Source organism: Ursus americanus, chromosome 26 (genome assembly GCF_024610735.1).
Source record: "Ursus americanus isolate L20-20 chromosome 26, mUrsAme1.1.p, whole genome shotgun sequence".
NCBI lineage: Eukaryota > Metazoa > Chordata > Mammalia > Carnivora > Ursidae > Ursus > Ursus americanus.
In genome coordinates this window covers 9,972,532-9,994,650 of record NC_142152.1, presented here as the reverse complement: position 1 = coordinate 9,994,650, position 22,119 = coordinate 9,972,532, and the positions used below count along the sequence as shown (strand labels likewise).

Sequence of the window (22,119 nt, the reverse complement as noted above, 5' to 3'; positions counted from 1 at the left end):
CCTTGCTGAGCAAGGAGCCTGATGTGGGACTCGATCCCAGGACCTTGGAATCATGATCTGAGCTGAAGGCAGACGCTTAACTGACTGAGCCACCCAGGCATCCCTAAAAATGTGTAATATCTTAAAAGACCACTTCATCCAGAGCTTCCTAGCTTTTAACTTAATAGTGGATGATTTCCAACTTGCTACAGCAAGCTAATAGGATGCAACCAATAATCTCAACTAATGTAAAAATGAGTCAATATAGAATGCATCTATTATTAAAATGTGTTCATAATGATAATATTACAAACTTAATTTCCCTGAAGATTCTACTCTGTCCTTGTAAACTGCTCAGATGGAAAATTCTCTACTATATTGTTGTTGTTACTCTATTTATGTTGGGAGGTATCTAGAAAACTATTCAGTGACTTTTTCCCATAAAATTTCTACACTCAATTAACTTTAATAATATTTAAAAAAACTATTTCCCTGAAAGTTAAGTGTAGATATTGTGTTTTGATGCTGTACACATTACTTTAAAAATTACAGAAAAAAGAGGAATTATAGTAAATTGTTTCCTAATTTTAGATTCCATTTACACAAGCTTTTAAAAATACATTTATTTCTTTCCTATTTACCCTCTGGAAGGGGTTGAAAGGAATTCATTTTGAAAATGTGAAATATGATAAGGAGATGATAAGCAGTAATTATATTTCATTTACTATATGAATTAATATATTAAGATCAATATATTAAGAAATCAGTTATTTAGAACATGGGCATAGAGATTTTAATAAAAATAATCAAAAGATTGTCTCAGCTCATAGAAAATACATTAAATATGTTACAAAATAATAAATGCATTTAACATAATATATAAATATATCAAGAGATCCTCAGCCTCATGCATATTAAATAAAATGCAAAGTAAAACTACAAACGACACCGACATACCATTTTCACTTATCACACTGTTGTAATAAAAACTTTGGCACACTAGGTTGGTGAGTATGGTAGCTGGGAAGGTGCACTGCTTAGATCATCCTTCAGGAAACCTGCTGTCGGGAGCACAATTCATAGCTTCCTGGAACCTGCTCTTGGTTTGGGAAAGCCAGTTGTTAGCAACTTTTTCAAACTCAGCATTCATTCAGTGAGTCATCACACTGTCACACTAGTAGCTTGAAACTGGCCACAGTGGGAGTATTTACATTCAGAAAGCCTAAAATGCTATAAATAGAGGCCTTTTTTTTTTTTTTATTTGACGGACAGCTGCTGCATTTTCTGATCTGCGGTTCACACACTGACGCCCTATTTTCCCAAGGCTACTTTTAATCAATAATCAAGAATGGTGGCAATATTATAATTTAGTCTAGTCTTACTCAATGCAGAACTCCTCTATTGAGCAACTTTTTGCTCTGGGGCTCCCCATTTACCTGTACTGTGATCTGAGGCTATTCTACCCAATACCTCTTCACACGTGTCAGGCCTGCATTTTGGTCTGAAGGCTCCTCCTTCCCCCTTTTATCTTTCCCAGACCTTTATCTCTTGCACCTCTAACCCTGACTTGGCAGCACTCTGTAGGGAACCTGAACGGATAAAGTGATGCTACGGGCACTCTCATACATCACTCCAGGGAGTATAAGTTGGTAAAACTTCTATGAAGAATGATGGACAATATCTCATTTTGGAAAAACAAAAAGAAAAGACCCTAGAGGCAACCACTTTCAAATTGTTTAGGAGATTCTTTTATTATTTGCTTCCATGTCAGCAAACAAGATTATGTACCTACCTCTTGTTTTTCAGTTTTAGGTCTTGTCTTTGACTTCTCAATATGGCATTTGAGGTTGTAGCTCTTACTACGTCCACCCACTCTTCCCATCGCCTCATTCTCACAATACAGGTGTATCATCCTCTTGGGTCAATAAATATTAGGTGTTTACGTCATTATGACTACAAATACACTATTTATGGTTTAACCTTAAACATGCTGTGATTGTTTTTCTGCACTCTCCACTTTCCTGAGAGTTGATAAATAGTTGTATTTATTGTTTGGTTAGTTTTTTGTACTTACCACTAATTCAGACACTAAGCTCTCTGCCAATTGTCTACATCTTCTCTCATTACATTGATATGAGTAATATTCGATCAACATCACTTTCTTAAACAAATCTCTCTTTACTCCCCCCTCCCACATGGTTGACTTTGGCTAAATATTCTAGGCTAGAGATAATTAGGATTTCTGACCCTTTACATGTGACCTGTGCTCTTTTTGGAAGTTTGGTATATCCTCTGTCCCGGAGTTCTGAAACTTTCTGATGACATGCCTTAGTGTGGGTCCGTTTTCATCAATTTGGCTGGGCATTGATGGTGGCCCTTTTCAATCTGGAAAAGTGCATCTTATGTCAATTTCTTTTTCCTATGCTGATTATCTCCATCCTTCTCCACTTTTTTCTTGCTGGAGCTCCTTTTATTTGGATATTGTACCTTTTGGACTAATATTCTAATTTTCTTTTTCTCTTCTCTCCTATTTTCCAGCGCTTTCTATTTTTGCTATCCCATCTGGGAGATTTCCTCAACATTATTTTCTCACTTTCTCTGTCCCTAATGATTGTTTTTGTTTAAGGTCTATTTGGCTTGATACTAGTAGAGCTAAATTAGCTTTCATATAGTATTTGGTATATATATTTCTATATTTTAAATTTTTTATTATAGATTATTAATAATCTATAGCTGTATAGATTACAGCTGTAATCTAGCTGTATCTTCTATAGATAGTGTATAGATTCTGAGAGTCTAACTGACAAGCTTAATCTATGTATATTTATCGAGATTAATTACATTTTGATTTACGTAGAGCATATTCTTTTCCACTTTCAAATGCTTTTCCCTTGCTTTTCCCTATGTTTTTATTTCCTTTTTCTTTTTTTCTTTCGTCTTTTGGATTGATTTTTTCTCTCATCTATATCCAACTTTCTGGAACATACTTCAGGGAAACCTTCCTACATTATGTTAAAACAAATTTAACTGAGTAAATTTTAAAGATCACGTTGGCTTTATTCAATGATTCATGAGTTGGGTAGCATCCCATCTAGCAAATAGAAAGGAGCTCTGAGGAGCTGTACAAAATAGAAGACTTTTATAGGCAGAAGGGGGCAAGACAAGGACATTATTAGCAAAGAGTAGGTTATTTCAGGCAAGGTCGCTTTCCTTTAGGGGAAGGCAAGGGGTCTGTCAGGCAGGTTATCTCACTGGTGTTGACCGGGTAATTCCAGATGGACTGATTAAGATTACATTCTTGGGAGAGGCTGAAACTGCAATTAAGTTGGTGTTAAGTCTTGGTATGGTGACGTGGGCTTAGCACAAGTGACTCCATTTTGGGCCTTTTGTCTTTTTAAAAGTGATTATTTCCAAACAACTGTAATGAGTATCTTCATCGTATTTCATCTTCATTTATGTACACAAGTGCACATTAATGTAATTAAAGTTATTTTTCTTTTGTTGCTTTGTGTGTGTTCATGAGCACTGTACCATTTGTTGTGTGATCTGGGGTCTTATGCCTTCCCTAGGATGTGTTTGTTGTGAGCTTTTGGGACGGTTACTCTGGCTCTCAGTTTCTGTGGCTATAAGAAAAGGAAAGGAATACCTAATTACTTCACCACAGGGTGGTTGAAAGAACAAATGGGAATAGAGATATGAATGAATTTTGCTTGCAGAATTTTGCATATCTGAGGGGATATTATGATTCATTTGTGTATGTTTGTTTCCTCAGCTTGATTATAAGCCTTGTGATGGTGAAGAATGTGGCCCCTCTCCTTGATAATCCTTTATTACTCTTAGTGCATATCAATGGCTCACTGACCTGAAGCAATGAAGTGTTAGCAAGGTCTTAGTAAATTGTACAATGGCATAAAATTTAAGAATGATGAAGTGAGCTGGTGGTGGCTTGGGAATAGGAGAGTATGAATCTGAAAATAGCAATTTAATCCTTTAACGTGATGCGGGTGCAGGACTTAATAACTCTTTATTTTCATGATTGTCTCAGTTGATATGCTCTCTGAATGTAATTTGATTTACTAGGAATTCACGAACTGGATATGTGATTCTGTAAGAGAGCTGTGAGGCACAGAAGGCAGCATGCATTAGAGGAAAGTGTTCTGTTTGAGAAGTAATGCAGATTTCCTAGGAACCATAGCACAGGGTAAAAATGTTGTCACTAGAAATCCAAGGAATAGAATCAAACTGTTTTGAAGGCACATTTGAAGGCGGCTCTGGGTGGTCCTCAGAACCTGATTTCTGGGAGGCTGGGGGGAACTGGGAACTGAATTACAGGGCATCAGAGAACGATATGGCAGCTGAAGATAATGCACCATTTGGTGGTGTAAGTGAACTTAGTAAATATGATACACAGGATAGAGAGTGGTATTAGTAAGTGGTAAACATGATAAACTATGTCATGACAAATTGAAATGGGGGAAAAGATCGCTTGTGCATCGTTTTAAGGGGCAAAATGAATGGGACAGCTATTGTTAAGTGGAAATATATAAATATTTTTAATTTTTTGAAAATCTTATGGAAAATGATTTCTAAATTATTTTTTTTTTTGCAGATTATGCTTGTGAAGCTGGCACATGACTTATTGTGTTTGAGCATAATTGTTTACATTGCATATTTTTGTTTCTTATCTAGCCATCAAATCAAGAATTGGAAATTAAAGAAACAAATGCTTGTAGATTTTGGTGACTTTTTCAGCCTCTGATCTCTTTTTCTCCCTTCTGTTCAACCTCAGACCCTCTAGCAAATATAGCATGTTAGAAATTGCTATTTAATACAATTTGGTTGCCATTACTTTTTCATTAAAGCCTGCAGATAATTTAAAATAATGTCTGAGTGGTACAGGTAGGGATTATTTAATATTTCTTTTTCTTAGTTTTCCTAAATTTAATCTAATTAAATCCATAGAAACCCTGTCTAGTCCACCTTGAAATTGATTGGTTTTTCTTATCAGTGTGTTTGCACAGATGATAATAACACTTTATTTTTAAGACCAATTTTAAATTCACAGCAAAACTGAGAGGACGGTACAGAGATTTTCCATAAAGAGATTGCCAACTCCCACCCTCCCATCCCAGCCTCTCTCATTACCAACATCCCCCACCATAGTGGTACATTTATTACAATTGATGAACCTACATTAACACACTATGTTCTGTGGGTCAGGACAAGTATATATTGACATGTATCCACCACTACAGTATTATACAGAATACTTCCACTGCCTAAAAAAATCCTCTGTGATCTGCCTATTTATTCCTTCCTCCCCCCCTAACCCTTGGCAATCACTGATCCTTGTACTGTCTATATAGTTTTGCATTTTCCAGAATGTCATATGGTTGGAATCATACAGTATGTAGCCTTTTCAGATTGGCTTCTTTCATGTTTTCATATGCATTTAAGGTTCCTCCATGTCTTTTTGTGGCTCATGGCTCACTTCTTTTTTGGAGCTCAATAGTATTATAGATTGTCTGGATTTACCAGTTTATTTTTCTACTGAAGGAGATCTTTGTTGCTTCCAAGTTTTGGCAATTACAGATAAAGCTGCTGTAAAATTTGTGTGTAGGTTTTTGTGTAGGAGTAAGTTATCAACTCATTTGAGTTGTTTCCAAGAAACACAATTGCTGGATCATATGGGAAGATTATGTTCAATTTTGTAAGAAATTGCTGAGCTATCTTCCAAAGCTGCTGTACCATTTTGCATTTTCATCAGCGATGAATGAGTTCCTGTTGATCCGCATCATTACCAGCATTTGGTGGTGTCAGGGTTTCAGATTTTGATCATCCTAATAGATGTGTAGTGGTATCTCCTTGTTTTAATTTGCAATTCCCTAATGACATAAGATGGTGGACAGCTTTTCATATGCTCATTTTCCATCAATATTTCCTTTGGTCAGGTGTCTGTTCAGATCTTTTGCTCATTTCTAAATCCAGTTCTTAATTTTCTCCTTGTTGAATTTTGAGAGTTCTTTGTATATTTTATGTAATGGTCCTTTATAAGATATGTCTTTTACAACTATTTCTCTCAGTCTGTGGCTTGTCTTCTCATTCTCTTGATAGTATCTTTCACAGAGCAGAGTTTTTAATATTACTGAAATTCATTTTAGTATTTAGTTCTTTTGTGGATCATGCCTTTGGTGTATCTAAATGGTTATCACCAAAACCCAGGTGACTTAGATTTTCTTCCATATTATCTTCTAGAAGTTTTAGTTTTGTGTTTTAAATTTAGGTCTATTATCCATTTTGAGTTAATTTTATGAAGGGTTTAATGCCTCATTTGGATGTCCAGTTGTAACATTTGTTGAAAAGACTATCTTTGCTCCATTGTATTGCCTTCCTCCCTTGTTAAGGATCAATTGACTATATTTATGTGGGTCTGTTTCTGGGCTCTCTGTTTTGTCCCATGGATCTATTTGTCTCTACTTTCACCACACTGTCTTGATTACTGTAGACTTAAAGCAGATGTTGAGGTTGGGAAGTATCTGCCCTCCAACTTTGTTCTACTTCTTCAATATTGTGTTGGCTATTCTGCACAATTTTTCCACTACGTATAAACTTTAGAATCAGTTTATTGAGATCCACAAAATAACTTGTTGGGATTTTGATCGGGATTGTGTTTTAACTATAGATCAAGTTGAGAAGAGTTGACACCTTTTTTTTTTTTTAAAGATTTATTTAGTTATTTTAGAGAGAGAGAGAGAAAGTGTTGGGGGGAGAGGTGAGAAAGAGGGAAAGAGAAAATCTTTTTTATTGTTTTATTTTTAAAATTTGCTTATTTTTATTTAAATTTAATTAACATATATTATTGGTTTCAGAAATAGAGGTCAGTGATTCATCAGTCTTACATAATACCCTGTGCTCATTACATCACGTGCCCTCTTTAATGTCCATCACCCAGTTACTCCATCCCCCCGCTCCTCTCCCCTCCAGCAACCCTCAGTTTGTTTCCTTTGCTTAAGAGTCTCTTACAGTTTGTCTTCCTCTCTGATTTCGTCTTGTTTTATTTTTTTCCTTGGAAAGCGAGAATCTTAAGCAGGCTCCCTACTGAACATGGAGCCCAATGTGGGGCTCAATCTCATGATCCTGAGATCATGACCTGAGCCAAAATCAAGAGTTAGGTGCTTAACTGACTAAGCCACCCAGGCACCCTGAGAACAGACATCTTGACCATATCAAGTATTCCTCTTCATGAATATGGGATATCACTCCATTTACTTAGTTCTTCTTTGATTTCTTTCATCAGAATTTTGTGGTTTTCCTGACATACATCTTGTATTTATGTGATTATAATGTTAGCTGTAGGTTTTTTGTAGATGTTCTTTATCAAGTTGAGGAAGTTCCTCTTTCCAGTTTTCTGGGAGTTTTTATCATGAATGACTATTATATTTTATTAAATGCTTTTTCTGCATCTATTGATATAATCATGTGATTTTTGTTCTTTAGTCTGTGGTGTTATGGATTACCTTAATTGATCTTTGAATGTTAAACCAGTCACGCATACTTAGGAAAAATCTTACTTGGCCATATTGTATAATTATTTTTATATATTGTTGGATATATTGGATATATTATATATTTGCAATATTTTGTTGAGGATTTTTGTATCTATGTTCATAAGAAATATTGGCCTGTAATTTTCTTTTCTCATAATGTCTTTGATTTTGGTAGTAAGGTAATTCTGGATTCCAAAAGATGAGTTAGAAAGTATGATATCTACTTCCACCTCTGGAAAAAATGATAGAAAATTGATATATTTCTTCCTGAAATATTTGGTAGAATTCACCCATGAACTCATCTGGGCCTGGTGCTATTTTGGAAGGTTATTACTGAATTGATTTGTTTAATAGATATAGTTCTCTTCGAATAGCCTATTTTTTCTTGTGTGAGTTTGGGCAGATTACATCTTTCAAGGAATTGGTCCATTTCTTCTAGAGTTATTCATAGTATTCTATTACTATTTTTTAAAAAAGATTTATTTATTTACTTGAGAGAGAGAGAGAGGGAGAGAGAGAGGAGAGTAGAGGGAGAGGGAAAGAAATCCTCAAGACTCCCTGCTGAGTGCAAAGCCTAGAGCCCAATGTGGGGCTCCATCCTAGGACCCTGAGATCATGACCTGAGCCTAAAGCAAGAGCCGGCTTCTTAACTGACTGAGCCACCAAGGTGCCCCTCTATTACTATTATTGTTACTATTCTCTTAATGTCTGTGTAGTGATGTTCTCTCTTTTATTTCTCATATTAGTAATTTGTGTCTTCTCTTTTTTTTTCTTAATAAGTGTGGCTAGAATGTTAATAATTTTATGTCTTTTCAAAGAACAAGCTTTTGGTTCTATTGATTTTTTTCTATGATTTTTTATTTTTAATTTCATTGATTTTTTTTTGTTCTAATTTTCATTATGTCTTTTCTTCTTGCTTACTTTGTACTTAATTTTCTCTTCTTTTTTCAGTTTGCTAAGGTGGAAGTTTAGATTATTGATTTTAGATCTTTCTTCTGCAATATTGGCATTCAAAGCTATAAATTTCCCTCTAAGCACTACTTTTACTCATCCCACAAATTTTGATACACTGTATTTTCATTTTTATTTAGCTCAAAAACTTTAAAAATTTTTCTTGAGATTTCTTATTTGGCCCATTTTTTATTTAGAAGTACGTTGTTTAGTCTCCAAGTATTTTGAGATTTTCCAACTATCTCTCTGGTTTTGATTTCTAGCTTAATTCCATTGTGATCTAAAAGCAAACACTCTATGATCCCTGCTCTTTTAAATTTATTAAGGTGTGTATTGTAGCCCAGATGTGTTCTATCTTGGTAATGTTTTATGTGATTTTGAGAAGAATGTGTTTTCTTTGCTGTTTTTATATAAAATAGTTGATCAATGTCAATTATGTCCAGTTGATTCATGGTGCTGTTGAGTTCTACTATGTCCTTACTGATTTTCTGTCTGCTAGATCTGACCATTTCTGATAGAGAGGCATTGAAGTCTTCAACTATGATAGTGGATTTATCTATTTCTCCTAGTAGTTCTACAAGCTTTTTCCTCACATATTTTGATGTTTTTGTTGGGTGCGTATACATTAAGGCTATTACCTTTTGGAGAATTGACCATTTTGTCATTATGCAGTGCCCCTCTTTATCCTGATAACTTTCCTCGCTCTGAAGAGCATGAGACTTTAACTGTGATGAAATCTTCATATATTGTCTTTGGGGTGATTCTACCTTCTATTCAGACATAGGTTTTTTAGTGCCTGCTTTAAAAAACTTTAGCCACAGTTTTGAGTCCTTATATGCCTCCCAGTTCTTCTCTGCTTGAGAAAGCCCCTTACCAATGTTAGTGATTCTAGTAACAATAAAAAACCATTTATATTTTTACTGGGGATTAGATTGGTGGTTTACCCACACTTGACTTTCACCTATACACTCAGAGGAAAGTGTATGGATGGCTGCCCTATTTAGCATCCTTTAATTCTTCTTCAAGCCAAAAATAAGGATTGGGTAAAGTTTAAGGATCATGATACAATATTTCAGGATTGGTGGATACAGCAAGGTGAGGATTTTGAGGCAAAAAATTCAAAGAATCTTAGGGCATAACCTGTTTGTTTATGCTCTGCTGAAGAGTTAATGGGTCTTTGGGAAGTTCCTATGATGAAAAATCAAAACATTTGCCTGGGCAGAAGAGTCCTGGAAAAATTGTCATCCTAAGGAAGACAGACGTCTAGCACAAAATCATGTTAACATAAACAGTAAGGTATGGTTTCAGTTCTGAGTGTTCAGGCTGAGTGTGGGGTTGCACAGTGTCAGTTCTCTGGTCTTTAAGTCAAGATGGTCCTAATACCTGCCAATTGAGTCTCATTTGCTTACTTTTGAGTTGTCCCTTTGGGAGAAGGGCACAACTAACATAGCTCTTGCAGAAGAGGGTGCCTTCTGCTGCCTTACTGATAACCAGGGATTTCTGCCCTGTATCCTTCTGAGTCTTCCTAGAACAGTTTATGGCAGTCTTGTGAGTCTGAATGTTTACTTGGTCAGCATTGCAGGTACAAATATGGACTTTACAATCAAATGCCTGGTGTGCATTTCTCTAGAAGATGCCAGTTTTTGCTGTGATTTGTTAGTGCTGCTTAGGTCATTGTGTCAGTCAAAATCAACCACCTTCAGTTACATTCATATTTATACATAAGCTTATACTGAGATATGAATGGCCATACTCAGATGTTTTTGTGTGAGCTTTTGCAGATGTTGTAATTGTTTTGGTCATAGTGAGTAAAGAGGCCTAGATGATAGGAGATTGTGCGACAGTTATTTTGTGATAATTACAAATCGTTAGACTAGTAGAATTTTTAACTCAAATATGGTCATGCTAGAATTTTAGAGCCATTTGAGCTGCTTGTGTTCAAGATTAAACAAAAGTTTAATAGTAGCACATATATTTAACAACAGCTTCACCTTTATTGGCAAAGAAAGTAATCATATTTAGGGAATAAAATTTCCACATGCAGAAACCTGTCAGTATGTGTAATAAAGTTATGTCACCAGGACTGATAATTTCTTTTCTTTAGTGTGATTAATAAGCCATGTACTTAGATTGACTTTTGAGATGTGTTAGTACATTCAGAAGCAGAAAGGAATAGCTCAAGAGGGATTTATTTTTTTCTCAAAGTCACCCTTTAAATGCAAAAAAAAAAAAAAAAAAAGGCCTTATGTGACTTCATTCATCCATTCAATCAACAGGTCTATATCGAGCTACTTCTTTATTGTAAATATTGGGAATCTCAGCAGTGAACAAGCACACAAATCCTCTTACCTTCATGGAACTGTCAAAGAGAAATTGCACTGAACACTTGTTAAAAATGGGAAGAAAGACTTTGTTCAAGACTGCTGCAATAGGGGAGGGAGATGAACTTAACTCTGCTGAAACAGAAGGTGAAGAAGTTAGTCAATGTGATTAAACCATCTGTGTTTGCTAATTGGTGTCATCAAAGTTAGGCTTCTACTCTCCCACAGACACTGAGAGATAGGGTTGCTATTTTTTTTAAATTATGTTTCAAAGGGATGGCTCCCAAGTCCTTGAAAAAATATTCCTGACTTGTACAACTGACAAGAGTCTGGGAGAAGATTTATATCTCAAAGGGGCAGAGAAAGAATTTATAATTGAAAGCTTTCTAAAGTAAATGTTCTAAGAAAAGAGAGGTCAGGGGCCTAGAGTCAAGGAAAATGCCCGACTAAAGTTTAACCAAGGTGCGTTAAGGCTGTCTGGGTCAGAATTTTTATTCTGGTGGGGAAAAACAGACAGTAAACATATTTGGAAAACTTATGCATTAAGGCTGTCTGGGTCAGAATTTTTATTCTGGTGGGGAAAAACAGACAGTAAACATATTTGGAAAACTTAACAAGTATATATAAAATTTCAGATAATGATATGCTCTCTACATAGAAATAATACAGGGCACTAAGATATAGGTAATGACTGGGATGATCAGGAGTTGAGCCATGTAGGAAAGCATGTACTGGGCTAAATGTAGCTGTTAGGTTTAGATTTGTTGTTGTTCTTGTTGCAAAGAGACACGCAAGTAACCTGAAGTGATGGGAGATATGATATAAAGACAGGCATTTTTCAGAATGTTGGAAAAGAAACAGTGGGACCTCAGGAAGTAGTGTATGGTCCTGGACCATGAGAGCCATGGAAACTTTGGCCCAAGGCACAGCCAAGTTATGATACTAGGGGAGTAAGCCTGGAAGTGAGTGCTTGGCAGATGAGTCAGGTAGAGAGGAAAAAGCTTACAAAAAGGGAGCTACTCTTTGACCACCTTCTTTGCATGTCTCACAGCCTTGCTTTGAGATTGCTTCATCTTTTTATTATAGCCTTAGCAATCATATTGTCACATATCACCATTACAATTGTTGGAAAAGGGCCACTTTTAGAAAACGATTTTGGAGGACATGACTGTTTGCTCTGCTCTTCTATTTTTCCAGAATTTGTATATCTCAGCATTCCACTGTGAGTATGATTCACTTAGTCCTGTTGATATCCTTTCCTGTCTTTTCTTTACTGACGGAATTCTTACCTTCTCTTCTCCTTTTCCTTATCTCTTGGCTCTCATTCCTGAATTTTCTTAACTTTCACTAGCACATGGTCCATCATGGCCACTTCAGCCTTTCTCTGCTTCAACTCTCACTTTCCATTATTCCCTCAGCACTTCTTGGACCAGGCATTTATACTGTAAAACAAGGGTCTTAATCTATTTGAGGATGGGGATAGTTAAGGGAAGTCTTTGAAGTGATGACAGACATTTAAGCCCAGACCTGAAAGATAAGTAGGAGTTAACCAGTCAAAAGGGATGATTGGTAGGTTCAGGAGAGTGTTTTAAACATCATGTTTAGAAACCCCAAGATGAGAGAATATTACATTTTTGAAGAAAAGAATGAAGTTTTCTATGACTGGAGTATAGAGGACAGAGGACATAGATGTACAAGGTGGGAGTGTAGAGGTTAGGCAGGTTGCATTAAGGCATTTGGATTATTGTAAAGGCAACAACAAGTTATTGAAGGATTTAAAGGATCTCCCAACTTAGTTTGCTTGTACATGTATAATAATGTTCGAAAAAAATTTGAAGCTTCAGGCAATATACCTCTTTTTAGGGTATGTATTTGGTCATGCTTTGTATTTACTGTGGCCCAATGGATAGTAAAGAGAAAGTCTTTTCCATAATAAGAAGCACTTAAAAAGTACATTATAGATATTACTAAAAATAGATGTCTGCTCTTTGTCTGACTATTCATCTATCTATCTATCTATCTATCTATCTATCTATCTATCTATCTATCTATCTCACTGTATTCTGATAAGAATATAAATTGGCTAAAACAGGTGGTATGTATAAATTATCCAAATTGAGATCCTTCTCTAAAGCATGTTAATTAATGCATGGAGTAATTAGGATTATTTCCCCATGGGTGTCTTGGAAGAAGGAGTTGAAGATGGGAATTTTGAACAGGAAGGAGACAATGGAATTTGTTATCTGAGTTAGAGGTTCAGATAACAAATGTACTTCGTAATTATCTTTCAGTCTTTAAATTGTGTTCTGCAAAAGAAAATGGAAATGCACTGTGTAGTCATTCATGTACATAATCTATCTAGAATAAGAACCCAATGCTTATGAAATGGAACTATTGCTTTGTGGTTTTTTTTCCAGTTGCCTGATATGGTGCTATCCATGAAGATGAAATAACCATTAATTATTAATTATAATATCAGTGGTGGAGGAGTCAGAAATTATTATGAAAGATTTACGTATTGGTTAGTTTATTCTTTAAATAACGTATTCATTCTTTCAGTAAATATTTGGTGCTTACTACATGCAAGGGAGTGCTAAAGAACATGCAAGGAATAAAAGGATGAACAAAACATGTACAGTCACAAACAGACAATGTCATGAAGAGAATGTACATGGTCCATTGAGATTGTATAATGAAATGACCTGACCTAGCCTGGAGAGGAAAGTTTCCCTGAAGAAGCAATGATTGAGCGAAGATCTGAAGTATGAATAGATCTAGTTAAACGAAGGACAGAGGGCATGAAAGATTAGCAAGTGCATAGACCCTGTGTTAGAGGGAGCAAGGCATATCCAAAAACTGGAAGTTGAATGGAGAGTGAGCTTAAGAGTGTTGAAGGATGAGGTTAGGGTGCTAGGCAGGGGACATACCACGCACGTCTGTGTAAACCAAAACAGATTTTAGAACGATGGGAAGCCATCATATGATTTTAAGCTGGGAATGATTTTGAAAGGTAACTCATACAGTGTTCAGAGCAGATTGATTCAGGTCAAATAAATGACTTGAAACTTACTAAGAAACATCTGTCGATCCAGGAGACAGATGGCTACTAGCAGGGTCTTAGGTGGTGACAATGGAGATGGAGAGAAATGGATAAATCTAAGAGATATTTAGGAGCCAAAATTAATAGGATTTTAAGATAGATTGAGTGTTGGAGATGTCAGAGAGAGGGGTGACAGGAATACTTCTTGGTTTCTGATTTGCTTAATCAAATGGCAAATGCCGACATTTGCTTAGATATTAAAAGAGGACAAGGGACATGCTCTGGAATGGGAGGGTGGAGTTTCTTGCAAGTTTCTTGCAAAGTTCATTTATTTATTTATTTGAGAAGAACGTAGTTGAAGAGGGGAATGGTTGGGATTTTGAGCAGAGTAGAGAAAGTTTGAAAAATAGTGAGTGCATGAATTCATAAGAAAAGCAGTAAAACTACTAGGTAGTTGTGAGATGCCTTGAGATTAATGAGTTTATCATTATTAATGATAATGAGTTTATAGTGGAGCCAGTCTGCCCTATTATATGTTCAAGATTATGACTTTTTTTTTTTGATTTTTTAAATTTTATTTTAGAGAGAGAGCAAGCAGGGGAAGGGCAGAGGCACAGAAGGAGAGAGAGAGAGAGAGTCTTAAGCAGGCTCCATTCCCAGCGTGGAGCCCCATGCAGGGCTTGAGCTCACGACCCTGAGATCATAACCTGAGCTGAAGTCAAGATCTGACGCTTAACCCACCGAGCCACCCAGCTGCCCCGACACATTATGATTTTATAAGGAGTTATTTTTTAAATAACTTTATTCTTAACTTTAATTTTATTTTTTAAATCATTTGTTTTTTCCCAGACCATAAGTTAGATGTGCCCATTATACTGAATTTGGAAATACTGTAAAGCATACAAGGAAAAATTAAAAATCACCAGTAACCCCATTGTCCAGAGTTATCACTATTATTATTATAAATTAACTTAGAACAAATATTAGTAAGTGTATGGTTATGATTAATAGCCTATAAATGCAGTTTTGAGTTATTCTCCCCTATAAATTCACAAGGTGGCAATATGGTAGATGCTAGGAAGGATTATGACTTTCTTGACAGTTAACACAGGCATGAAGAAAGCTGATAATTGAGCTAGGATTCGGATTTTGATAGAAGTTATAATGAAGAGCAAGGGATGTTAAGGAATTCCGGGTGCGTAGTGTTACTGCCATTCTGGGGCCACATAAAGAAGAGAGTGGAGAATGGAGAGAGTTAATAGATTGAGAAAAAGTCGATCTGTTGGTGGACTGGAGTTTCAATAAGGTTGAACTACTACTGCAGTTGTAATTAGACCAGTTAGCTCAACAGAGAAAAGGAAATGGTCAGATAGCAGGGTGGTTGAGTTCAAGACTTGAGAGCTGGAAAAAAATTTAGGATTTGACAATTTCAGATTATGACCATGGGACTGGGTATCTGAGGAAAAGTAGAAAGATTATTGGAGAGGAATTGGTGAAGAAACTGTGAGGCCAAGGTGTTGGAAGTCTCATCTACATGGATAATAAGGTACCTAGGGGATGGAAAAATTTTAGGTGAGGTTGGATTTGAAAAATATTTAGGAAATATGTGAAGTAATAACTTTGAGTTCTCTATTTTCATGGAATTATCATTGGCACAAATCTATTCAAGGCAAAATAGTGACACATTTCCCAATATAAAAGGTAAATAATATGTAGCGTTTGTATATTAAGTTTTATTTTATCTACCCATATCTTACCTATATTGGATAATCTTGTTAAAATGGGACCTTTGTATCTAGTAGGGTTATATATTGCCCCCAGTGTTAAGTCATACCAAGTATGAAATTCTGTGTACATAAACACATAACATATGTGTTTCCCCCCATTTGTATCAATTAGCTTTTCCCCCTGCGTAACAAACTACTCCAGAACTTTGTGGATAGTAACAACCACCATTTCTTTAACTCACAAGTCTTTGACTCCATTAGGTGGTTCTGCTAATTTGGGCTAGGTTTAACTTTTCTCAGCTCAGTTTACCCATGCATTTGTGGTAGATTGCTGGGTTGCTTGGTAGCTGACAGATCTGGGATGGCTCAGATGGTTGACTCAGAGGGCTGCTTCTCTGGTCTCTCATTCAAAAGCCTTGTAGGTCTTCACAGAGCCAGTAGTCTGGGTTCCAAGACTGTGAGTGGAGGTGCTATCCCTCTTGAGGTCTAGGCTTAGAACTGGCACAACGTCATTTTCACCACATGCTCTTAGCCAAAGCAAGTCGTCAGGCCAGCTCAGACTCAAGGGTTGGGGAAATCTTATCTCTTGAAGGTAGGAGTTGCAATGTCACATTGCCAAGGGGTGTGGATACAGGAAGGAGAATAACCACAGCTCTTTTTTTTTTTTTCTCCCTTGCCAACAACGTACCACAACATCCTGTGTGTGGGAATGCAAGATGTAGGTGAAACACCATGCACTGGATGTTACAAAGCTGTATTTCTGCTCTGTCACTCCCACTTATTTGTCATGTATCCTTGGATAAGAAGATTCTTGGATCATCCCTTTTCTCTTTATAAAGAAAGAAGGGAGTAAAATAGGAAAAAATATTAACGGTGCCATTTATCTACTATCATTAGTGATGATTCAATGAGAGCATTGATTTGTGCTTTAAACAGCTTTATCTTTGAAATACATTGTTTTTATGCTAATAACATCCCACATCTCTTTAATGTGGGAATTCATAAAAATATCAAGGAGCCAGAACTCAGAGATGTCTCCTCGATATTGTTTGTTGTGCTCCTGTGGCCTGAGGGGCTTCTCAAGTGAAGAAATTAGCTGGAAAGGTGGAAGGCTGATGACTGAAGGTTCTCCATTAGCCTTTCTGTGTTCTTTTTTACATTTTGTGTGTTTGATATTCTCTTCCACCTGTGGAACCCCACGGATTTGTGTGCTAAGAGCTCAGAGGTTGGGATAGAGGCAGAAAACCGCTGGATTTCAGAGGAGGGCACTGAAGGACCGGAAAGTGTAGAGTACAATGAAGCAGAAAGTGAATGAGCAGATAGAACTGGTAGAAAGTACAAAATCAAGAAGTTGTTATCAAAAAGGTGGTAGTTCAGAAGGAGGGCATTTTTAAAGTATTGGTCTTCAAAAGTGTCCAGTATTACTCTATGCGTGCAATTCAAATTTAAACAAAGAATTAAATACAGTTTGTGGCCCAATCTAAAGGTCTTGAGAGTGAGTCATAAATAAGGAAGGTCTCTTATCTAATACAATATTAAATATGACTCCTCCTCCTCAAAAAAGATCATGTGATTCAGAAGAAATCATTAATCTGAATAATGTACGGTGGTGAAATGTTAACAACACAGCAGTGACTGCTGGGTTTTCCAGAACATTTTTTTTTATGTTTAAATATAATATTCTTAAAGAAAATTACAATTTTAAGTGTGGAGCTCAAAGACTTTTCGCAAAGTGAACACACCTACTAATCACTAGTCATATTAAGAAACAGAATGTTGCCAGAACCCCACAATCCTCCTCATGCCCATCATAGTCACTGCTTCTTCCCTAACAAAGGGATCCACTATCTTGACTTCTCATTCCACAGAGGAGTTCCACCTGTTTTTACACTTTTTATACAGGATATCACATAGTATATAATCTTTTGTATCTGGTCTTTTTGCTCAACTTGATGCTTTTTAAATTCATTCTTGTTGTATATAGATAGTCAGTTCATGTTTATGTTTGGATAGCATTCCTTTGAGTGAATGTGTGATTGTGTATTTATCTGTTACACTGGAGATGGACATTTACATTATTTCAAATTTTAAGTATTTCATCACATTTTTTTGGTCTTTTTTCCATTGGATATTCATTCCTGCTTTGTTCAAGATTAGTTATTATTTCATCACATTTTAAGAGCAAGTCATTTCACTTCAAGTTTTAGTTATAATGATTGCATTAAATTCCCTTTGATACAAAACAATGGAGAATAAGAAAGTTAAAACAACTTTCCAAATAAAGCAAACTTGCCTATTTGTGTATTATTCATTTTGAATAACAGTTTCTGATTATGTAAGTAGTTGAAGGGAACATTCTGGACAGATTCAAAGCTGAAACTTTGGGGTCGTGTTTGGGAACAAACAGAAGTTTGGTTTGACCTGAGCACTATTGCTTTGCAAAGGCATGGTGGGAAATGACTTGGCAGTGCAGACGGGGGTGGGCCTGGGCATCTGGAAGGCCTGCGCTGGAGATTGTGGTTAATGTAATGTCTGTGATGAGTCCCTGGAGGGTACTGTGTATTAGAAAGATGAATATTGCAGGGATCGTTGGGGGTAAGGACAGGAAGACTGCACAGCCATTGGTTGTTGTGGTAAACGCACTAAGAATCTGAAAGACTAGGTCTGAGTGATGCTTCCATTCATTCCAAGCTCTGTGACTTTGGACAAGTGATTTACTGTCTGAGCTTCTGTGTCCTCATATGAACAATGGAGATAGGAATCCTGCTGTTGTGGGAATGCAGTGAGTTGGTCCATGTTCGAGAGTTGCAGACTCCACAGAGTTCTGGGGCCTCCACATACCCCTGCATTGGGCCACGGCTGTGGCTGGGTGGGGAGAAGAGGGTGGCAAGGTGTTTAATCTCCTTTATTCAGTCATGTAGAAAATGGCCACATAGAAGCTAGTATTGCAGGTACTAATGTACTTAAATTACACATTATGCTCTAGGTATAATAGAGAGTTTCGGAGTGAGGTCAGATAGTGAGGTGGTTAGAAGCAGGGAGTCTGGAGCCAGACTGCCTGTATTTGAATCTCGGCCCCTCTCGCTAGCTGTGTGATACTTAACCTTTCTGGCTATGTTTTTTGTTTTTTATTTTAATTAAAAAATTTTTAAGATTTATTTATTTATTTAGAGAGAGAAGGTGTGTGTGAGCACAGGAGTTGGGGGAGGGGCAGAGGGAGAGTGAGAATCCCAAGTGTACCCCCGCTGAGCATGGAGCCTGACCTGGGGGCTCTGTCTCATGACCCTGAGATCGTGACCTGAGCTGAAACCAAAAGTCAAGACGCTCAACTGACTGAGCCACCCAGGCACTCCTGGGCTATGTTTTAATAATGGTACCTACCACATTGGATTGTGTTGAAGATTAAATTAGTTAATGCATATAAGGCAGTTAGAACAGTAGCTGGCCTCTAGTAAGTGTTCAGTATTATTGTGACTTATTTGTCTTTTCTAAGTAGCAATGAATGATCTTGCTTTCTGGTTGGTTTATTGCACAGAAGTGTGTGGTACAGGCTTGATGAAATCTTTATTGTATCCTTCTATCCCTGTAGCTCCAACTAAGATTCAGGTTACCTGCATTAGGATTATGTAGAATGAGCTCAACCCTCATCAGGGCCCCATGTATTTGAACACAATTATAATGCCCTGCCCCAGTCTTCTTTTTTCTATTTCCTTCCATATTTCCTAATAGGGTATACTTTTGAGTTCTTCTTTTTGGCAGTCCTCTGCTGAATATATTTTATGCATCTCCTACACTTGTGGTCTGGTCATTAGAGAAATTAAGGAGAATTTCTTTTTCATACTTCATGCCATATCTTTATTAATGTAACTCAAAGTTACATTGCCTGTTTTGTTGTCTATATTTTACTGTTAAATCACATTACGTCTATTATTAATTATCCCTCCCTAAATTTACCCCATCCACGTTTGCTTGTGTTGTGTTAAGTCTTTTCATATATTCATTGAATGTATCAACTGCTTAATATATTACCATAGACAAAGCTTTGTAATTGACGCTAGATATATTCTTCAAGGGGTCTAGGGTTTCTTGGAATGTCATGCATGCAAGCTAGACTTGTAATAAAGTGTTATTGTGATACTTGTGATAGAAATGTGCAAAGAGTATATGATAACATAAAGGAAGAACACTTAACTCTCACAGTGGGGGAGAGGATGAAGGTATGTCAGTGAAGATGGTGGGGGATGGTGGAGATGTCGTGGAAATGCACATGGGGGAGAGAGTGTCATAAACTGTAATTAAGATGCTAGCCATCAAAGGAGTGAGAGGGCCAAACCCTTTAAGAAGAAGGAGCAACTAGTAACGTGGTCCTATAGGTATGAGATAACAGTAAAGACTGGAGTGGGACAGGAATAAATGGATATGATTTAAATATACACTAGACTGGTAGCCTATATAGTAGTGATCTCTGAATTAAAGGGAGTAGGAATAGAGCTAAGGTGGCTGATGGAGAGGTTTTTCCTGCCACACAAGTAAGTAAAAACATGAAGTCATGACCAAGACAAGGCCTTGGGAATAGGAAAGAAGGGAAATTTTTGAGAGATTTACTAAGTAGATGTATTTTAAGCACTTACTCATGTCCTTTGATAACACTTGATAACCAGCTGGATGTGGCAGGAGGCTCAGCCCCAGGTCTGAGGGATGGGGCAGCTAATGATGTCACTCACAAGAGGAGGAGATGGAGAACTCATTCCGGAGGAGCAAGGGATGCCCTTTGGGACCAATTACCTTTTGAACATCTGTGAGACATTTAAATGGAGATGTATAGCAGGTATTTGGCTTCTGTATCAGTAAGTCAGGAGAAAGTTTCGTGCTAACAAGTGGACTGGTGAATTCCATATATGGAAGTCAGTTGAATCACGCATATGCAGTAGATCAGCCAGGAGAGGGCTGAGGATAATCATGGTGAGAATCCTGAAACACCATAGAAGCATGGAGAGGGGTAGCCCTAGATAATGATTTTGAAAGAGATGTCAGTTGGGGAGTTGGTAAAACCCAGGAGAAAGTGCTATCACTTTCACCTGTGGCAGAGTTTATATAATGCTTACCAAATATTTTGTAATGTTTAAGTGGTGTTGGACATGGCCATAGAAAATGGTGCTTTTTGATTAAGTGGGGACCTGAGCAGGTACCCTTCAGGGTGGACCACCTCCTTTTGAAGAGCTCTGCCTGTGTCAGAGATCAGGGGAACATGCCTTCCCACCATTTGAACCTAATTCTAGTAGGCCCTGATTCTTCACATTCTGGTTGAAAGTTGTGACTGTTTTTTAGTTTGAATGAAGGTAAAGATTTCCTCTCTGTTGTTTTATTCTCTTTGTTTTTAGAGAAAGAAAATTCAGGTAGAAATGATTTTTTTGTGCAGTTTTTTTTTTTTTTTTTTGAGAGAGAGAGAGGGGGCGGAGAGGCAGGGAGGGGCAGAGGGAGAGGGAGAGAGAGACTCTTAAGCCGGTTTCACACACAGCATGGAGCCCACTGCAGGGCTCAACATGGGGCTTGACTTGGGGCGCGATCTCATGACCCTGAGATCATAACCTGAGCCGAAATTGAGAGTTGGACGCTGAACCAACTGAGTCACCTGGGTGCCCCTTCTGCGTAGTATTTTATAGGAAGTATCATAGTTCCTTTAAAATTTTAAGCTAACTAGAGAACATCGATAACCACGCAGTTTAGTCCTGTTTGAGTTTGTCACACATTTGGTCTATAGGTTTCTTTAGAGCAGAAGCAAGGCATATTTATTTTAATGCCCTGAGGGCCTAACTCAGCGGTTGGCCTGTAGAAGTGCTTAATAAATGCTTATTTTTGTCTTTGTTGTATGGTTCCATTTCTGAGAGCTTCTAAGTTCTTTTGAATCTTCTTACTTTTCAAGATCTCATGTCATTGAATTATGCCAGTTCATATCCTGAATTTTCATAATTCTACTTTTTTTTAACTGCCTAAAGTTCGGTATCTATTTTTCCCCCTCAAGTGTTCAAGCAAAATGAGAATTAGTTTAAGGCTGCATTGATGCCACAGCATTTGAGAGTAGGAATTGAAATAGAGTCAGGCCTAGGTACTGAGCTTGAGACAGAGAACTGTCAAAATGCTCCTGCTACTTTCATTTCCATAAGGTCTCTTGTTTCTACTTCTCTTTGTTTCTTTCGAATATTTATTTTGAAATATCTCAGTCATATGCTCCCATATGGAGTATAATATAACCAAATGCATTCTTTTTTTAAAAAGATTTTATTTGTCAGAGAGAGAGAGAGCACAAGCAGGGGGAGCGGTAGGCAAAGGGAGAAGCAGTCTCCCCGCTGAGCGACGAGCCCAAAGTGGGACTCGATCCCCAAATCCTGGGATCCTGACTTAAGCCGAAGGCATCTCAACCAAGTGCATTCTTAACCCTTTCACCTTAACTACCAAGAACCTTTCGATGCCAAAATTAGTAGCTTTCTAATGTCACACCTGTTCCACTACACCAACCAATTCCTCTATGTTGGTCAGAAGGAAGCTCAGAGTGA

At 37.1% G+C, this 22,119-nt stretch overlaps 1 protein-coding gene across 1 annotated transcript in view; it reads left to right on the top strand.

The window, feature by feature from the left end:
• KCNH5 (potassium voltage-gated channel subfamily H member 5) overlaps window positions 1-22,119 on the top strand; it is a 277,950-nt gene that overhangs the window by 62,101 nt on the left and 193,730 nt on the right. The gene's annotated exons all lie outside the window — the stretch shown is intronic.